The sequence below is a fragment of the Oncorhynchus masou genome, chromosome 31, assembly GCF_036934945.1.
Source record: "Oncorhynchus masou masou isolate Uvic2021 chromosome 31, UVic_Omas_1.1, whole genome shotgun sequence".
Taxonomy (NCBI): domain Eukaryota; kingdom Metazoa; phylum Chordata; class Actinopteri; order Salmoniformes; family Salmonidae; genus Oncorhynchus; species Oncorhynchus masou.
The window spans coordinates 3,669,965-3,689,116 of NC_088242.1; the positions used below are offsets into that span (position 1 = coordinate 3,669,965).

Here is a 19,152-nt window from a genome sequence, read left to right on the forward strand (position 1 = left end):
ATATCTCCTCGTCTCTCTCTGTGGGGAACAATCTCACATTTTGGGGGTGAGAGCAGCGTCTGTCTAAGATGTCTGTTGTGACTGTGAGGTAAAGGAGTGGAAGACAGGATACGTCAGTGGACTAACACCCTGCCCCCTCCCTCCCTCTTCCACTGAGCTGAGACGTCTAGCGACTGAGCCGCCCAGTGAGAACGCCTGGATCCTGACAAGCCGTCTTCTTCGTCTTCTTCTTCTTCTTCTTCTTCCACCTCCGTCAGGATGAAGAACCAAAAGAAGAAAAGACGATGTATTTTCCTCGTACTTTTCCTGGTTACTCTTCTTCTGTCTCCCTCTCTGGGTAGGTTTTCTGTTCTCTGTCCTGAGGATTTCACAGGGGTTCCTGCACCTTCTATTCCCTTCCTAATCCCCCCCCCTGCATGTGTCTGTATGTGTTTGTGGCGTGGGTAAGATGTATCATTTTATTGACCTCTGTTGACATTGAACTCTCGTGTTTCTTTCCGCTGCCCTGCCGTTTCAGCAAGTGAGTACAAACTTTGTATTAGAATATTCAGATAAATATTACCACAGGTGTTTAAAGTATTGAATTGATTATGAAAACATGTGTTATAATGTGTGATCTGGACACTATGATAGCATGCGTTATAATGTGTGATCTGGACACTATGATAGCATGTGTTATAATGTGTGATCTGGACACTATGACAGCATGTGTTATAATGTGTGATCTGGACACTATGATAGCATGTGTTATAATGTGTGATCTGGACACTATGATAGCATGCGTTATAATGTGTGATCTGGACACTATGATAGCATGCGTTATAATGTGTGATCTGGACACTATGATTGCATGTGTTATAATGTGTGATCTGGACACTATGATAGCTTGTGTTATAATGTGTGATCTGGACACTATGATAGCATGTGTTATAATGTGTGAACTGGACACTATGATAGCATGTGTTATAATGTGTAATCTGGACACTATGATAGCATGTGTTATAATGTGTGAACTGGACACTATGATAGCATGTGTTATAATGTGTGATCTGGACACTATGATAGCATGCGTTATAATGTGTGATCTGGACACTATGATAGCATGTGTTATAATGTGTGAACTGGACACTATGATAGCATGCGTTATAATGTGTGATCTGGACACTATGATAGCATGTGTTATAATGTGTGATCTGGACACTATGATAGCATGTGTTATAATGTGTGATCTGGACACTATGATTGCATGTGTTATAATGTGTGATCTGGACACTATGATAGTATGTGTTATAATGTGTGAACTGGACACTAATAGCATGTGTTATAATGTGTTATCTGGACACTATGATAGCATGCGTTATAATGTGTGATCTGGACACTATGATGGCATGTGTTATAATGTGTGATCTGGACACTATGATAGCATGTGTTATAATGTGTGATCTGGACACTACCTATAGCATGTGTTATAATGTGTGATCTGGACACTATGATAGCATGCGTTATAATGTGTGATCTGGACACTATGATAGCATGTGTTATAATGTGTGATCTGGACACTATGATAGCATGTGTTATAATGTGTGATCTGGACACTATGATAGCATGTGTTATAATGTGTGAACTGGACACTATGATAGCATGTGTTATAATGTGTGATCTGGACACTATGATAGCATGCGTTATAATGTGTGATCTGGACACTATGATAGCATGTGTTATAATGTGTGAACTGGACACTATGATAGCATGTGTTATAATGTGTGATCTGGACACTATGATTGCATGTGTTATAATGTGTGATCTGGACACTATGATAGCATGTGTTATAATGTGTGAACTGGACACTATGATAGCATGTGTTATAATGTGTAATCTGGACACTATGATAGCATGTGTTATAATGTGTGAACTGGACACTATGATAGCATGTGTTATAATGTGTGATCTGGACACTATGATAGCATGCGTTATAATGTGTGATCTGGACACTATGATAGCATGTGTTATAATGTGTGATCTGGACACTACCTATAGCATGTGTTATAATGTGTGATCTGGACACTATGATAGCATGTGTTATAATGTGTGAACTGGACACTACCCAAAGCATACTTGTTATCTTTAGATTGTCATATACCTGTTTGTGTTTGTGAACACGCCGTAAAGTGCTGCTTGTTATAAATGACACATTCAACTCTTAAAGTTTCGATAATTTTTTTTCTTCTCCACCCAGGGCAAACTGACTACGCTCCCTATTTCTATGACAACGGACCGAGCAGCACCAATGGGAATATGGCTCTGTTCAGTATCTCAGAAGACACAGAAGTCGGTGAGTGTTGTAAAGAATTATATAAATGCGATGATTATTTAGTTAATTGTTTTATTTTTAATGTGGCTAAATTCTAAGAAAATCTCAATGTGGTTGTGATTGATCTTGTGTTTCAAGAGCAAACATTTTAAACATTTTAAATACTATTTTAAAATATTTAAAACATTTAAAATACTATTTTAACACTTTTTAATTATATTTTAAAACATTTAAAATAATATTTTAAAACATTTAAAATATATATTTTTTAAACATTTTAAATACTTTTAAAAAACATTTTAAATACTATTTTTAAACATTTTAAATACTATTTTAAAACATTTTAAATAATTTATCCTTGATTGCGTTTGCTTAATTCCAGGGGGGGTGGGGGTTCCCAGGACTGAAAGATTTCAAATAGTATTTGAACCCAGGTCTTCTAATGATAGACTGATCAGTGATCACATGAGCAGCATTGAGCTGCATCACCATAATGCCCTTCAGTGGAGGTGGAGGCACAGTAATAGGCTTAGCCAGGAAAACAAAAGAGATGAAGGAGTGGCTGGCAACAAAAAAACTGACATCTGACAATACAATAATACACCATAGAAATAGAATCACTAGAACGGGATTTCCCATTCGAGTCAATGGGTCTGTCATGACTTAGAAATAGAATCAATGATATACATCTCAGAATTAACTTTAAGTCTCGATCCGGTTAATGGTATGATCGTCTTTCTTATGATTATCTTCTGTACAACTGTAGAGATGGGTTGCCTTTCCTGTACTTGATAGGCAATGCTTTAACAAAATTCAGTATCTCTATTATTTGAAGGTTACCTACATAGACTCCATAACACATTTATAACCATTTATGGCACATTCATAAGCATTCATACCACATTCATAAGCATTCATACCACATTCATAAGCATTCATGACACATTCATAACCATTCATACCACATTCATAACCATTCATACCACATTCATAACCCTTCATACCACATTCATAACCATTCATACCACATTCATAACCATTCATACCACATTCATAACCATTCATACCACATTCATAACCATTCATACCACATTCATAACCATTCATACCACATTCATAACCATTCATAACACATTCATAACCATTCATACCACATTCATAACCATTCATACCACAATCATAACCATTCATAACACATTCATAACCATTCATGACACATTCATAACCATTCATAACACATTCATAACCAGTCGTAACACATTCATAACCACTCATGACACATACATAAACATTTATAACAAATGAATAAGCAGGTGCGATTTCTGTGTGTGACCCCACAGGAACACAGCTATATACCCTAAACGGTACCGACCCGGAGGGGGATGCCGTGTGGTTTGGCCTGACCTTTGAGAAGGGCACCAGAGAATACCTGAGAGTGGACCCTAAGTCAGGAAACATAACTCTCATTCAGGAACTAGACAGAGAGGTGAGTGTAACGTAGGGCACTTTGACAACTTTATGTCCATTAATCTCAGGAGAACCACAACCACGTCTTGTGTGTGTTGGTGAGTCTGTCATTACCCACAGTGCTGTTTTCGAAGTGCTGTTCACAACGTGTTCTTTGTTTTGTCAGAAACAAGGTGAAATCTTGGCTTTTGTTAGCATAACAGATGGTCGGAATAAGGTGAGCTGAGCTTTGACAACAGCATTAGATTGATCCATATGCATCCCATGTATAGGCGTATACGCTAACACAATAATCATACCTGGCTTCTCAGCTGGGCTATTGTGATGTCATCTGTTTGTTCCTTCCTTCAGGTTGTCGAGACGATACGGGTGTTTGTCACCGATGCCAATGATGAGCAACCAGAGTTCCAGAACCTGCCTTTCACCGTGGACGTCCCCGAGGTCAGTGTTAAAACCCGTCATCGACAAGAAGACAGGTTTAAAATGTCTTCGGAGATAATGTTTAAAGATAATGACAGATGTCAATAGTGTCATCGTGTGTTTAGAGATGATGCGATTTCAGTAACCCAGGGGCCTGTATGACATGTCGACCAGTAAAGATACCCTGTTATTAGAGCACTACCGGATATGTTCTAGATAAGCACACAGGCAATGTTCTAATTAATGTCATTGATGTTTGTGTCATCTGCAGGACACCGCAGCTGGAATCAGCATTTACAGAGTACAAGCAGTGGATAAAGACATGGGCTCTGGAGGCAGTGTCAACTACTACTTACTGGTAGATCATGTCCACAGCCCTGGGTCTGGCTCATACATAGAAAGAACATGTTCTGAAACAGGGAAGGACTCTATGAACTTGTCAAATAAAACATTTTTTTTTCTACAGTTTGCCCTAATGAACACTGTCCTGGTCTGACAGAGAGTTCAGAGTTAGATCAAAGTTGATATGGGGGATCCATTGTCATACAGTAGATACTATATAATAATATATGTATAATTATACTGTATATATAATAGTGGCCAATTTATTAGGTTTGGACCCCCCTCCATTTAGTACCAGTTTGGACCCCCTCCATTTAGTACCAGTTTGGACCCCCTCTATTTAGTACCAGTTTGGACCCCCTCTATTTAGTACCAGTTTGGACCGCCCACCATTTAGTACCAGTTTGGACCGCCCTCCATTTAGTACCAGTTTGGACCCCCTCTATTTAGTACCAGTTTGGACCGCCCTCCATTTAGTACCAGTTTGGACCCCCTCCATTTAGTACCAGTTTGGGCCCCCTCCATTTAGTACCAGTTTGGACCCCCTCCATTTAGTACCAGTTTGGACCCCCTCCATTTAGTACCAGTTTGGACCCCTTTAGTACCAGTTTGGACCCCCTCCATTTACCAGTTTGGACCCCCTCCATTTAGTACCAGTTTGGACCCCTCTATTTAGTACCACTTTGGACCCCCTTTGCCTCCAGAACAAGCTGAATCCTTCGGGGCCTGGATTCTAGAATGTGTGGCATTCAAACGTCGCTCAATTGTTATCAAGGGACCCGACATGTAACAGGAAAAGCATTCCCCCTCACCATTACAGCACCGCCACCAGCCTGTACCGTCGACACCAGCCTGTACCGTTGACACCAGCCTGTACCGTCGACACCAGCCTGTACCGTCGACACCAGCCTGTACCGTCGACACCAGCCTGTACCGTCGCCACCAGCCTGTACCGTCGACACCAGCCTGTACCGTCGACACCAGCCTGTACCGTCGACACCAGCCTGTACCGTCGACACCAGCCTGTACCGTCGACACCAGCCTGTACCGTCGACACCAGCCTGTACCTGTCGACACCAGCCTGTACCTGTCGACACCAGCCTGTACCGTCGACACCAGCCTGTACCTGTCGACACCAGCCTGTACCTGTCGACACCAGCCTGTACCGTCGACACCAGCCTGTACCGTCGACACCAGCCTGTACCGTACCCAGCCTGTACCGACACCAGCCTGTACCGTCGACACCAGCCTGTACCGTCGACACCAGCCTGTACCGTTGACACCAGCCTGTACCGCCTGCCGTCGACACCAGCCTGTACCGTCGACACCAGCCTGTACCGTTGACACCAGCCTGTACCGTCGACACCAGCCTGTACCGTCGACACCAGCCTGTACCGTCGACACACCAGCCTGTACCGTCGACACCAGCCTGTACCGTCGACACCCAGCCTGTACCGTCGACACCAGCCTGTACCGTCGACACCAGCCTGTACCGTTGACACCAGCCTGTACCGTTGCCACCAGCCTGTACCGTTGACACCAGCCTGTGATTCATCGGACCAGGCAATGTTTTTTCACGCCTTAATTGTCCAGTGTTGGTGATCGTGTGTCCGCTGGAGAGTCTTCTTCTTGTTTTTAGCTGATAGCAGTGGAACCCGGTGTGGTCGCCTGCTGTAATAACCCGTCCGTGACAAGGATCGACGAGCTGTGCGTTCCGAGATGCCGTTCTGCACACCGCTGTTGTACTGCGCCGTTATTTGTCTGTTTGTGGCCCCCTTATTAGCACGATTCTTGCCATTCTCCTACAACCTGTCTCATCAACAAGCTGGTTTTTTCACCCACAGGACTGCCGCTGACTGGATGTTTCTGTTTGTCGCACCGTTCTCTGTAAACCCTAGACGCTGTCGTGCGTGAAAAGCCCAGGAGGCCGGCCTGGCACAGACGATAATATTACACTCAGTTGCTTAGTTAATATACACACGTTATGTAGTTAACCGTAGCTAACATACTGGTACATAGCGCTGTAAGGATATGCTTTGCGGTTCGTAAGGACAGCGTAACAAACTGTCAGCCAGCATAACGTTTTGCCCATTCTAACGTTCAATGGAACAGTAACTGAATGTCTCGATGCCTGTCTGCCTGCTTTATATACCAAGTCACGGCCACCTGCCTCACTGTCTGTAGGAGCGAACCATGTTCGTGAACAGTTTGGTGTACCTAATAATGTGGCCACTGAGTGTATATGCCATTTAGCAGACGTTTTTATAATTTACGTATGGTGGTCTTGGGAATCGATCCCACAACCTTGGTGTTACATTCTGTACCAACTGATAATATACACTGAACAAAAATATAAACGCAACATGTAAAGTGTTGGTCTCATGTTTCATGATCTGAAATAAAAGATCCCAGAAATGTTTCATACGTACAAAAAAAGCTTATTTTTCTCAAATGTTGTGCACAAATTTGTTTACATCCCTGTTAGTGAGCATTTCTATTTTGCCATGATAATCCATCCACCTGATAGCTGTGGCATATCAAGAAGCTGATTTAAACAGCATGATCATTACAAAGGTGCACCTTGTCCTGGGGACAATAAAAGGCCACTCTAAAATGTGCAGTTTTGTCACACAACACAATGCCACAGATGCCTCAAGTTGAGGGAACGTGTAATTGGCACACTGACTGCAGGAATGTCCACCAGAGCTGTTGTCAGATAATTGAATGTTCATTTCTCTAACATAAGTCGCTTCCAATGTCCTTTTAGAGAATTTGGCGTGCAACCAGCCTCACAACAGCAGACCACGCAACATCAGGCTTCTTCTCCTGTGGGATTGTCTGAGACCAGCCACCAGGACAGCTGAGGAAACTGTGGGTTTGCACAACTGAAGAATTTCTGCACAAACTGTCAGAAATCGTCTCAGGGAAGCTCATCTGCATGCTTGTCGTCCTGACCAGGGTCTTGACCAGACTGCAGTTCGGCGTCGTAACTGACTTCAGTGGGTAAATGCTCACCTTAGATGGCCACTGGCACGCTGGAGAAGTGTGCTCTTCACAGACTAATCCTGGTATCAACCGTGCAGATGGCAGACAGCGTGTATGGGATTGCATGGTGGAGCGGTTTGCTGATGTCAACGTTGTGAACAGAGTTTAACAACATTTCACAGGCCACAATCAACAGCCTGATCAACTCTATGTGAAGGAGATGTGTCATGCTGCATGAGGCAAATGGTCTCACCAGATACTGACTGGTTTTCTGATCCACGCCCTACCTTTATTATAAAGGTATTTGTGACCAACAGATGCATATCTGCGTTCCCAGTCATATGGAATCCATAGATTAGGACCTAATGAATTTATTTCCTTATTTGAACTGTAACTCAGTAAAATCATTGAAGTTGTTGCATGTTATGATTTATATTTTTGTTCAGTGTAAAACGGACCAGATGGATGGTAAGGGCATGTATTGGATAAAAACAGGAAGGAAGCCATCTGTGGAGAAAACAATTCCTTTTACACTAGAGTGGAGGCAGGAAATGGTGCCCCTCTAGTGGATTACATTTCAATTACATTTTAGTAAGTTATTGAGGGCTTAGCTGAAGCTTAGGGTAGCTTTTGGCCATCAGCAAGGAAACAGTTCATATGTCGACTGTTATTGGTTGTTTTAGCTATATTTAGATGTGTGATGTTATTGGTTGGTTTGATGTGTGATGTGGTTTTGGTTGGATTTGATGTCTGTTGTGGTATTGGTTGGGTTTGATGTGTGATGTGGAATTGGTTGAGTTTGATGTGTGACTGTTAGTCATTGAATGGAGGGTGTGATTAGTCACTGAATGGAGGGTGTGATTAGTCATTGAATGGAGGGTGTGATTAGTCATTGAAATGGACGGTGCCATTAGTCATTGAATGGAGGGTGTGATTAGTCACTGAATGGAGGGTGTGATTAGTCATTGAATGGAGGGTGCCATTAGTCATTGAATGGAGGGTGTGATTAGTCACTGAATGGAGGGTGTGATTAGTCATTGAATGGAGGGTGTGATTAGTCATTGAATGGAGGTGAATGGAGGAGGGTGATTAGTCACCGAATGGAGGGTGCAATTAGTCATTAAATGGAGTGCGATTAGTCATTGAATGGAGGGTGCGATTAGTCATTGAATGGAGGGTGTGATTAGTCACTGAATGGAGGGTGCAATTAGTCATTAAATGGAGGGTGTGATTAGTCATTGAATGGAGGGTGCGATTAGTCATTAAATGGACGGTGCGATTAGTCACTGAATGGAGGGTGCAATTAGTCATTAAATGGAGGGTGCGATTAGTCAATGAATGGAGGGTGCAATTAGTCATTAAATGGAGGGTGTGATTAGTCATTGAATGGAGGGTGCGATTAGTCATTAAATGGAGGGTGTGATTAGTCACGAGGTGCAATTAGTCATTAAATGGAGGGTGCGATTGGTCATTTAATGGAGGGTGCAATTAGTCATTGAATGGAGGGTGTGATTAGTCACTGAATGGAGGGTGCGATTAGTCACTGAATGGAGGGTCCTTAGTCACTGAATGGAGGGTGCAATTAGTCATTAAATGGAGTGTGATTAGTCAATGAATGGAGGGTGCATTAGTCATTAAATGGAGGGTGCATTAGTCATAAAAATGGAGGTGCGATTAGTCATTGAATGTCATGGGTCCACCCAGTCATGAAATGGTAGTGTGCCCCAGTCACTTGAATGGAAGTGCAATTAGTCATTAAATGGAGGGTGCGATTGGTCATTTAATGGAGATTAGTCATTGAATGGAGGGTATTATCACTAATTAGTCATTAAATGGAGGGTGTGATTAGTCATTGAATGGAGGGTTAGTCATTGAATGGAGGTGTGATTAGTAGTCATTGAATGGAGGGTGTGATTAGTCATTGAATGGAGGGTGCCATTAGTCATTGAATGGAGGGTGTGATTAGTCACTGAATGGAGGGTGTGATTAGTCATTGAATGGAGGGTGTGATTAGTCACTGAATGGAGGGTGCAATTAGTCATTGAATGGAGGGTGAGATTAGTCATTAAATGGAGGGTGCAATTAGTCATTGAATGGAGGGTGCGATTAGTCATTGAATGGAGGGTGTGATTAGTCACTGAATGGAGGGTGTGATTAGTCATTAAATGGAGGGTGTGATTAGTCATTAATGTCATTAGTCATTAAATGGAGGGTGTGATTAGTCACTGAATGGAGGGTGCAATTAGTCATTAAATGGAGGGTGCAATTAGTCATTGAATGGAGGGTGCGATTAGTCATTGAATGGAGGGTGCGATTAGTCACTGAATGGAGGGTGCATTAGTCATTAAATGGAGGGTGCGATTAGTCACTGAATGGAGGTGCAATTAGTCATTAAATGGAGTTAATTTAGTCATCAATATGCATTAGTCATTAATGGAGGCTTTTAGTCATTGTTCCCAGGGCACCAGTCATTAAATGGACCAGGTCACCAATGGACGGTGCAATTAGTCATTGTGGGGTCCTGCGGATCAAATGGAGGCAAGATTAGTCACTGAATGGAGGGTGTGATTAGTCACTGAATGGAGGGTGCACAGTCATTAAATGGATAGTGGATTAGTCAAGGAATGGAGTGTGGCAATTAGTCATTAAATGGAGGGTGTGATTAGTCATTGAATGGATCAAGTCATTATGGAGGGTATTAGTCACTGAATGGAGGGTGCAATTAGTCATTAAATGGAGGGTGTGATTATTAATGGAGGGTGCTTAGTCATTGAATGGAGGGTGCGATTAGTCATTGAATGGAGTGCGATTAGTCACTGAATGGAGTGTGATTAGTCACTGAATGGATGTGATTAGTCATTGAATGGACCGATTAGTCATTGAATGGAGACCCCATTAGTCACTGAATGGATGTGTCACACTGAATGGAGGGTCACTGAATGTGATTAGTCTGGTCTGGTCACTGAATGGTATGTGATTATCATTGAATGGAGGGTGCTGGATTGAGAGTCAGTCACTGAATGGAGGGTGCGATTAGTCACTCTGTCTTGTCACTGGGCTGTGATTAGTCATTGAATGGAGGGTGTGATTAGTCACTGAATGGACTGTGATTAGTCATTGAATGGGCCTCATGGGAGGGAGGGTGATTAGTCATTGAATGGAGGGTGTGATTAGTCATTGAATGGAGCCTCAGACTGAATGGAGGGTGTGATTAGTCATTGAATGGAGGGTGTGATTAGTCACTGAATGGAGGGTGCCATTAGTCACTGAATGGAGGGTGTGATTAGTTAGATGTAGTTAACTTTAGATCTCAGTATGCATTATCATAATCCAGGCTTTTACTGTCTGTTCCCAGGGCACCACTACTACCAGGTTCACCATCGGGACAGTGGGGTCCTGCGGATCAAACCAGGCAAGACTCTCTTCCACAGCAACACACTTTGTGATAGTGGTTGCCAAGGTGAGTGTAGGCTAGCTATGTGTCAATCAATCCATCAATCAATTAATCCCCCCCCAAAAAAAATATTATTAAAGCTCTTTTTACATCAGCAGTTGTCACAAAGTGCTTTATAGATGTGAAAGACCTAAAAGAGACCCCAAAGAGCAATGTGTCACACCTGTCTGGTCTGGTCTGGTCTGGGTATGCTGATATCTTCTGGCCCGTCTCTGGACTTGAGAGGGAGGGTAAACTCTCTCTCCTCTGTCTCTGTCTCTGGGCTTCAGAGGGAGGGAGGGTAAACTCTCTCTCTTCCATCTCTGTGTCTAGGCCTCAGAGGGAGGGTAAACTCTCTCTCCTCCGTATCTGTCTCTGGGCCTCAGAGGGAGGGAGGGTAAACTCTCTCTCTTCCATCTCTGTCTCTGGGCTTGAGAGGGAGGGAGGTAAAATTCTCTCTCCTCCGTATCTGTCTCTGGGCCTCAGGAGGAGGGAGGGCAAACTCTCTCTTCCATCTCTGTCTCTGGGCTTGAGAGGGAGGGTAAACTCTCTCTCCTCTGTCTCTGTCTCTGGGCTTGAGAGGGAGGGAGGGTAAACTCTCTCTCCTCCGTATCTGTCTCTGGGCCTCAGAGGGAGGGAGGGTAAACTCTCTCTCCTCCATATCTGTCTCTGGGCCTCAGAGGGAGGGAGGGTAAACTCTCTCTCCTCCGTATCTGTCTCTGGGCTTCAGAGGGAGGGAGGGTAAACTCTCTCTCCTCCGTATCTGTCTCTGGGCCTCAGAGGGAGGGAGGGTAAACTCTCTCTCCTCCATATCTGTCTCTGGGCCTCAGAGGGAGGGAGGGTAAACTCTCTCTCTTCCATCTCTGTCTCTGGGCTTGAGAGGGATGGTAAACTCTCTCTCTTCCATCTCTGTCTCTGGGCTTGAGAGGGATGGTAAACTCTCTCTCTTCCATCTCTGTCTCTGGGCTTGAGAGGGATGGTAAACTCTCTCTCTTCCATCTCTGTCTCTGGGCTTGAGAGGGATGGTAAACTCTCTCTCCTCTGTCTCTGTCTCTGGGCTTGAGAGGGATGGTAAACTCTCTCTCCTCCATATCTGTATCTGCCTCATTGGGAGGGTCAGCTCCTCTCCTATATCCCTGTGTGTCCGTCTCTAAGCTCTTGTGATGGGTCAGCCCTGATTTACCTAAGGCTACACTACAACGCGGCCCTTGACCCCACCACATGGCAGCTGATCGACTTGTCTTGGGTGAAGGAGCAAGTTGTTTTACGACAGGATGTTTGTAAACAACAACACAAACCCTTTATTAAATGTTAAGTGTGTATTTTAACGGAAGCCTGATCACATAGAAAGATGAAATGTACATGGTGCAACTCACTCCTCAGTCTGAAGTATCGCCTCTTTAAGCCATTGGAGAAGGTATTTTTCATGAGTGGGATGGAGTCTCTGGATGTGCAGATCAGGGGGGGATGTGGTACCTCCTCTATTAAGGGGGGGATGTGGTACCTCCTCTATTAAGGGGGGATGTGGTACCTCCTCTATTAAGGGGGGAATGTGGTAGCTCCTCTATTAAGGGGGGATGTGGTAGCTCCTCTATTAAGGGGGGATGTGGTACCTCCTCTATTAAGGGGGATGTGGTACCTCCTCTATTAAGGGGGGATGTGGTACCTCCTCTATTAAGGGGGAATGTGGTAGCTCCTCTATTAAGGGGGGGATGTGGTAGCTCCTCTATTAAGGGGGATGTGGTACCTCCTCTATTAAGGGGGATGTGGTACCTCCTCTATTAAGGGGGATGTGGTACCTCCTCTATTAAGGGGGGATGTGGTACCTCCTCTATTAAGGGGGATGTGGTACCTCCTCTATTAAGGGGGGATGTGGTACCTCCTCTATTAAGGGGGATGTGGTAGCTCCTCTATTAAGGGGGATGTGGTAATGTGGTAGCTCCTCTATTAAGGGGGATGTGGTAGCTCCTCTATTAAGGGGGATGTGGTAGCTCCTCTATTAAGGGGGATGTGGTACCCTCCTCTATTAAGGGGGGATGTGGTACCTCCTCTATTAAGGGGGGATGTGGTACCTCCTCTATTAAGGGGGATGTGGTACCTCCTCTATTAAGGGGGGATGTGGTACCTCCTCTATTAAGGGGGATGTGGTACCTCCTCTATTAAGGGGGATGTGGTACCTCCTCTATTAAGGGGGATGTGGTACCTCCTCTATTAAGGGGGATGTGGTACCTCCTCTATTAAGGGGGGATGTGGTACCTCCTCTATTAAGGGGGATGTGGTACCTCCTCTATTAAGGGGGGATGTGGTACCTCCTCTATTAAGGGGGATGTGGTACCTCCTCTATTAAGGGGGATGTGGTACCTCCTCTATTAAGGGGGATGTGGTACCTCCTCTATTAAGGGGGATGTGGTACCTCCTCTATTAAGGGGGAAGTGGTACCTCCTCTATTAAGGGGGGATGTGGTACCTCCTCTATTAAGGGGGTTATGTGGTACCTTGCTTCACTCTGATTAAGGGGGTCATTATTTACCATGTGGTAACCTCCTGTTGTTTCCATATTAAGGGGGAAGCATGGTACCTCCCACCATAACCATCAACGTTCGAACCCAAGGGTTGGAACTCCTGGTACCTCCTCTCATTCCTGTAAGTACAACACAACCTTACTTTGGGTCTACGGGTCTCATTCCTGTAAGTACAACACAACCTCCTTATTAAGGGGGACTGGGTAATACAACTCCTTACTATTACCAGGGGGGCCATGTCTCTCACCTGTAAGTACAACACAATCTCCTTACTTTGGCCATCAGGAGGGTAATGCACAACCTCCTTACTTTGGCTAGCTACTCTCACTTAAGGGGGAGGTCTCATGTGGTACAACTCAACCTCCTTATTTGGCTATGGGGTCTCACTGTGGTACACTCCTTACTTTGGCCACGTCTAAGGTCTCACGGGAACACAACCTCCTTACTTTGGCTACGTCTACGAGGTCTCACTTCCTGTAAGTACAACACAACCTCCTTACTTTGGCTACGTCTACAGGTCTCACTTCCTGTAAGTACAACACAACCTCCTTTGCCTCGTCTTTCTCACTTCCTGACAACCTCCTACTTTGGGGTCTAACTTCTGGCCAGTCTAGTCTCACTTCCTGTAAGTACAACACAACCTCCTTACTTTGGCTACATCTACGAGGTCTCACTTCCTGTAAGTACAACACAACCTCCTTACTTTGGCTAGTCTCCCCGAGGTCTCACTTCCTGTAAGTACAACACATCAGCACTGGGTAATCAGTCATTATTTACCATGTAAGTACAACAATGTCTAACCTCCTGTTGTATCCATCAGGATGGGGGCTAAGGGCAGTAAGTACAAACAACCTCCTTACTTTGGAAGCATCAGGTCTCACTTCCTGTAAGTACAACACAACCTCTTACTTTGGCTAGCCTACCATCTCACTTCCTGTAAGTACAACACAACCTCCTTACTTTGGCTACGTCCCAAGACAAAACAACCTCCTTACTTTGTCTTCTACGAGTCTCACTTCCTGTAAGTACAACACAACCTTACTTTGGCTACGTCTCTCTCACTTCCTGTATGTACAACACAATCTCCTTACTTTGGCCACATCTCACTTCCTGTAAGTACAACACAACCTCCTTACTTTGGCTACGTCTACGAGGTCTCACTTCCTGTAAGTACAACACAACCTCCTTACTTTGGCTACGTCTACGAGGTCTCACTTCCTGTAAGTACAACACAACCTCCTTACTTTGGCTACGTCTCACTTCCTGAGATCTCACTTCCTGTAAGTACAACACAACCTCCTTACTTTGGCTATGTCTACGAGGTCTCACTTCCTGTAAGTACAACACAACCTCCTTACTTTGGCTACGTCTACGAGGTCTCACTTCCTGTAAACACAACCTCCTTACTTTGGCCACGTCTACAGGTCTCACACAACACAACCTCCTTACTTTGACGTCTACGTCTCACTTCCTGAACACAACCTCCTTACTTTGGCCACGTCTGAGGTTACTTTGGCTACGTCTACGAGGTCTCACTTCCTGTAAGTACAACACAACCTCCTTACTTTGGCCACGTCTACGAGGTCTCACTTCCTGTAAGTACAACACACCCTTACTTTGGCTACATCTACGAGGTCTCACTTCCTGTAAGTACAACACAACCTCCTTACTTTGGCCACGTCTACGAGGTCTCACTTCCTGTAAGTACAACACAACCTCCTTACTTTGGCCACGTCTACGAGGTCTCACTTCCTGTAAGTACAACACAACCTCCTTACTTTGGCTACGTCTACGAGGTCTCACTTCCTGTAAGTACAACACAACCTCCTTACTTTGGCTACGTCTACGACTTCCTGTAAGTACAACACAACCTCTCACTTCCTGTAAGTACAACACAACCTCCTTACTTTGGCTACTTTCTTTAGAAGGCTTTTCACGTCTACGAGGTCTCACTTCCTGTAAGTACAACACAACCTCCTTACTTTGGCTACGTCTCTTACGAGGTCTCACTTCCTGTAAACACATCGTAACCTGATGATCCTCTGGTCTTTAACACAGAACCCTGTTATAGAAAAGCTGTAACACTTTCTTTAGAGAGATGTTGGAACATTTTTCAAGTCATTTCTTTTCCACTATAATCAATACATCGTATTTGAATTATTTTTTGAATAACATCTTGCCATATGAACATACGCTGCATTACTTTCCACTAGATGTATGAACATTGCTGCTATAACAGCCTCCACTCTTCTGGAAGGCATCTCATTCCAAAATCATGGGTATTAATATGGAGTTGGTCCCTCCTTTGGAACATGCTGCTAACAGCCTCCACTCTTCTGGGAAGGCTTTCCACTAGATGTAGGAACATTTGCTATAACAGCTCCAGATTTCCACTAGATGTTGGAACATTGCTGCAGCCTCATCTTCTGGGAACTTTCCACTAGATGTTGGAACATTGCTGCTATAACAGCCTCCACTTTCTGGGAAGGCTTTCCACTAGATGTTGGAACATTGCTGCTATAACAGCCTCCACTCTTCTGGGAAGGCTTTCCACTAGATGTTGGAACATTGGAACATTGGGAAGGCTTTCCACTAGATGTTAACATTGACAGCCTCCACTCTTCTGGGAAGGCTTTCCACTAGATGTTGGAACATTGCTGCTATGACAGCCTCCTCTCTTCTGAGTTTCCAGATGTTGCTTTCCACTAGATGTTGGAACATTGCTCCACTCTTCTGCTATAACAGCCTCCACTCTTCTGGGAAGGCTTTCCACTAGATGTTGGAACATTGCTGCTATGACAGCCTCCACTCTTCTGGGAAGGCTTTCCACTAGATGTTGGAACATTGCTGCTATGACAGCCTTCCACTCTTCTGGGAAGGAAGGCTTTCCACTAGATGTTGGAACATTGCTGCTATGACAGCCTCCACTCTTCTGGGAAGGCTTTCCACTAGATGTTGGAACATTGCTGCACAGCCTCCACTCTTCTGATGTTGGAACATTGCTGCTATAACAGCCTCCACTCTTCTGGGAAGGCTTTCCACTAGATGTTGGAACATTGCTGTGGGGATTTGCTTCCATTCAGCCACAAGAGCATTAGGGAAGGCTTTCCACTAGAGGTCGGGCACTGATGTTGGGCTGGTATAACAGCCTTAAGGCCTGATGTTGGAACATTGCTGTGATTTGCAATCAGTGTGCCAATTCATCCCAAAGCTGTTCGATGGGGTTGAGGTCAGGGTTCTGTGCAGGCCAGTAAAGTTCTTCCACACCGATGTCAACAACACATTTCTGTATGTACCTCGCTTTGTGCACAGGGGCATTTTCATGCTAAAACAGGAAAGGGCCTTCCCCAAACCGTTGCCACAAAGTTGGGAGTTCAGAATCGTCTTGAATGTCATTGTATGCTGTAGCGTTAAGATTTTTCTTCACTGGAACTAAGAGGCCTAGCCCGCACCATGAAAAACAGTCCCAGATCATTATTCCTCCTCGACCATTCTTGACAGTTGGCACTATGCATTCAGGCAGGTAACGTTCTCTTGGAATCTGCCAAACCCAGATTTTGTCCATCAGACTGCCAGATGGTGAAGTGTGATTCATCACTCCAGAGAACGCGTTTCCACTGCTCCAGAGTCCAATGGCACCGAGCTTTACACCACTCCAGACGACGCTTGTCATTGCGCATTGTGATCTTAGGCTTGTGTGCGGCTGCTCGGCCATGGAAACCCATTTCATGAAGCTCCTGACGAACAGTTCTTGTGCTGACGTTGCTTCCAGAGGCAGTTTGCAACTCGGTAGTGAGGGTTGTATTGTATTGTTGTATAGTATTGTTACGTGCTTCAGCAGTCTGTGGTCCCGTTCTGTGAGCTCGTGTGTCCTACCACTTCACAGCTGAGCTGTTGTTGATCCTAGACGTTTCCACTTCACACTAACAGCACTTACAGTTGACCGGGGGCAGCTCTAGCAGGGCAGAAATTTCACAAACTGACTTGTTGGAAAGGTGGCATCCTATGACGGTGCCACATTGAAAGTCCTTGTTTGTCTATGAAGATTGCATGGCTGTGTGCTCGATTTTATACACCTGTTCGCAACAGGCGTGGCTGAAATAGCCAAATCCACTAATTTGAAGGGGTGTCCACATAGTTTTGTGCATATAGTGTATGCTCCAGTACTTTTTATAAAATATTTTTCATGCCATTTCTTTCTGATTTATAATTTGTATTTGCAGGGTTCTGAAATAGCCACTGTGTTTGCCAAAGATGGAGACGAAGGAAACCCTAATCCTATTCATTATTCTATTACCAATGGTAAGTTCTAAACACACACACACACACAATACAAAGCTATTTCTTTACAAACTGATAAACCGTGTGTTTGTCTACAGTTTGACAGATATTTGTGATTTCTGTGTGAGTCATGATTCACCCTCATCCTTTCTTCTGCAGGCAGTGAGGGTGTCTTCACCATCAATAGCACAAGTGGTTGTATCAGCCTAACAGCTTATCCAGTCACGCTGAGGAATGAATTATATGAAATCCAAGTCAAAGTAATAAGCCTTTCCTTATCCGGTTATTACGTAGTTATTTCTAGGTTATTACATGGTGAGCACATATGTTTTATTGTCTAATCTCTCTCTCTCTCTCTCCCTCCTCACTGTCTCTCTCTCTCTGTCTCTGTCTCTGTCTCTGTCTCTCTCTCTCTCTCTCTCTCTCTCTCTCTCTCCTCTGTCTCTGTCTCTCCCCTCTCCCCCTCCTCTCTGTCTCTCTCTGTCTTTCTCTCTCTCCCTCTCTCTGTCTCTGTCTCTGTCTCTGCCTCTTTCTCTGTCTCTGTCTGTCTCTGTCTCTCTGTCTCTCTGTCTCTCTCTCTCTCTCTCTCTCTCTCTCTCTCTCTCTCTCTCTCTCTCTCTCTCTCTCTCTCTCTCTCTCTCTCTCTCTCTCTCTCTCTGTCTCTGTTTCTATGTTTTATTGTCTAATCTCTCTCTCTCTCTCTCTCTCTCTCTCCCTCTGTGTGTCTCTCTCTCCCTCCTCTCTGTCTCTCTCTGTCTCTCTCTCTGTCTCTCTCTCTCTCTCTCTCTCTCTCTCTCTCTCTCTCTCTGACTCTGACTCTAACTCTGACTCTCTATCTGACTCTATCTCTGTCTCTGTCTCTCTCTCAGGCCACTGAGCTGGGGCCGAGTGAGGAGCTGTTGGACTACTATACCATGACTGTGGTGACGGTTCGAGTGGTGGACCTCAACAACCACCCTCCTACCTTCTACGGAGAGAACGGGCCCCAGAGCCAGTTCGAGGTGACCATGTATGAGCACCCTCCAGAGGGGGAGATCCTCAGGGGGCTGAAGATAACAGTCAACGACTCTGATCAGGTACTGGAAGGCAGACTCTGTATCCCAAATCGCACCATATTCCCTATATAGTGCACTACTTTGGACTAGGGTCCTATATTATATTACCCTATCACACTATATTACCCTATCACACTATATCACCCCATTACCCTATCACACTATATCACTCCATTACCCTATCACACTATATCACCCCATTACCCTATCACACTATATCACCCCATTACCCTATCACACTATATCACCCCATTACCCTATCACATCATATCACCCCATTACCCTATCACACTATATCACCCATTACCCTATCACACTATATCACCCATTACCCTAT

At 44.6% G+C, this 19,152-nt stretch overlaps 1 pseudogene; it reads left to right on the plus strand.

The window, feature by feature from the left end:
• Positions 1–258: 258 nt before the first annotated feature.
• Positions 259–19,152, plus strand: part of LOC135524876 (cadherin-related family member 1-like) — a 36,464-nt pseudogene continuing 17,570 nt past the window's right edge.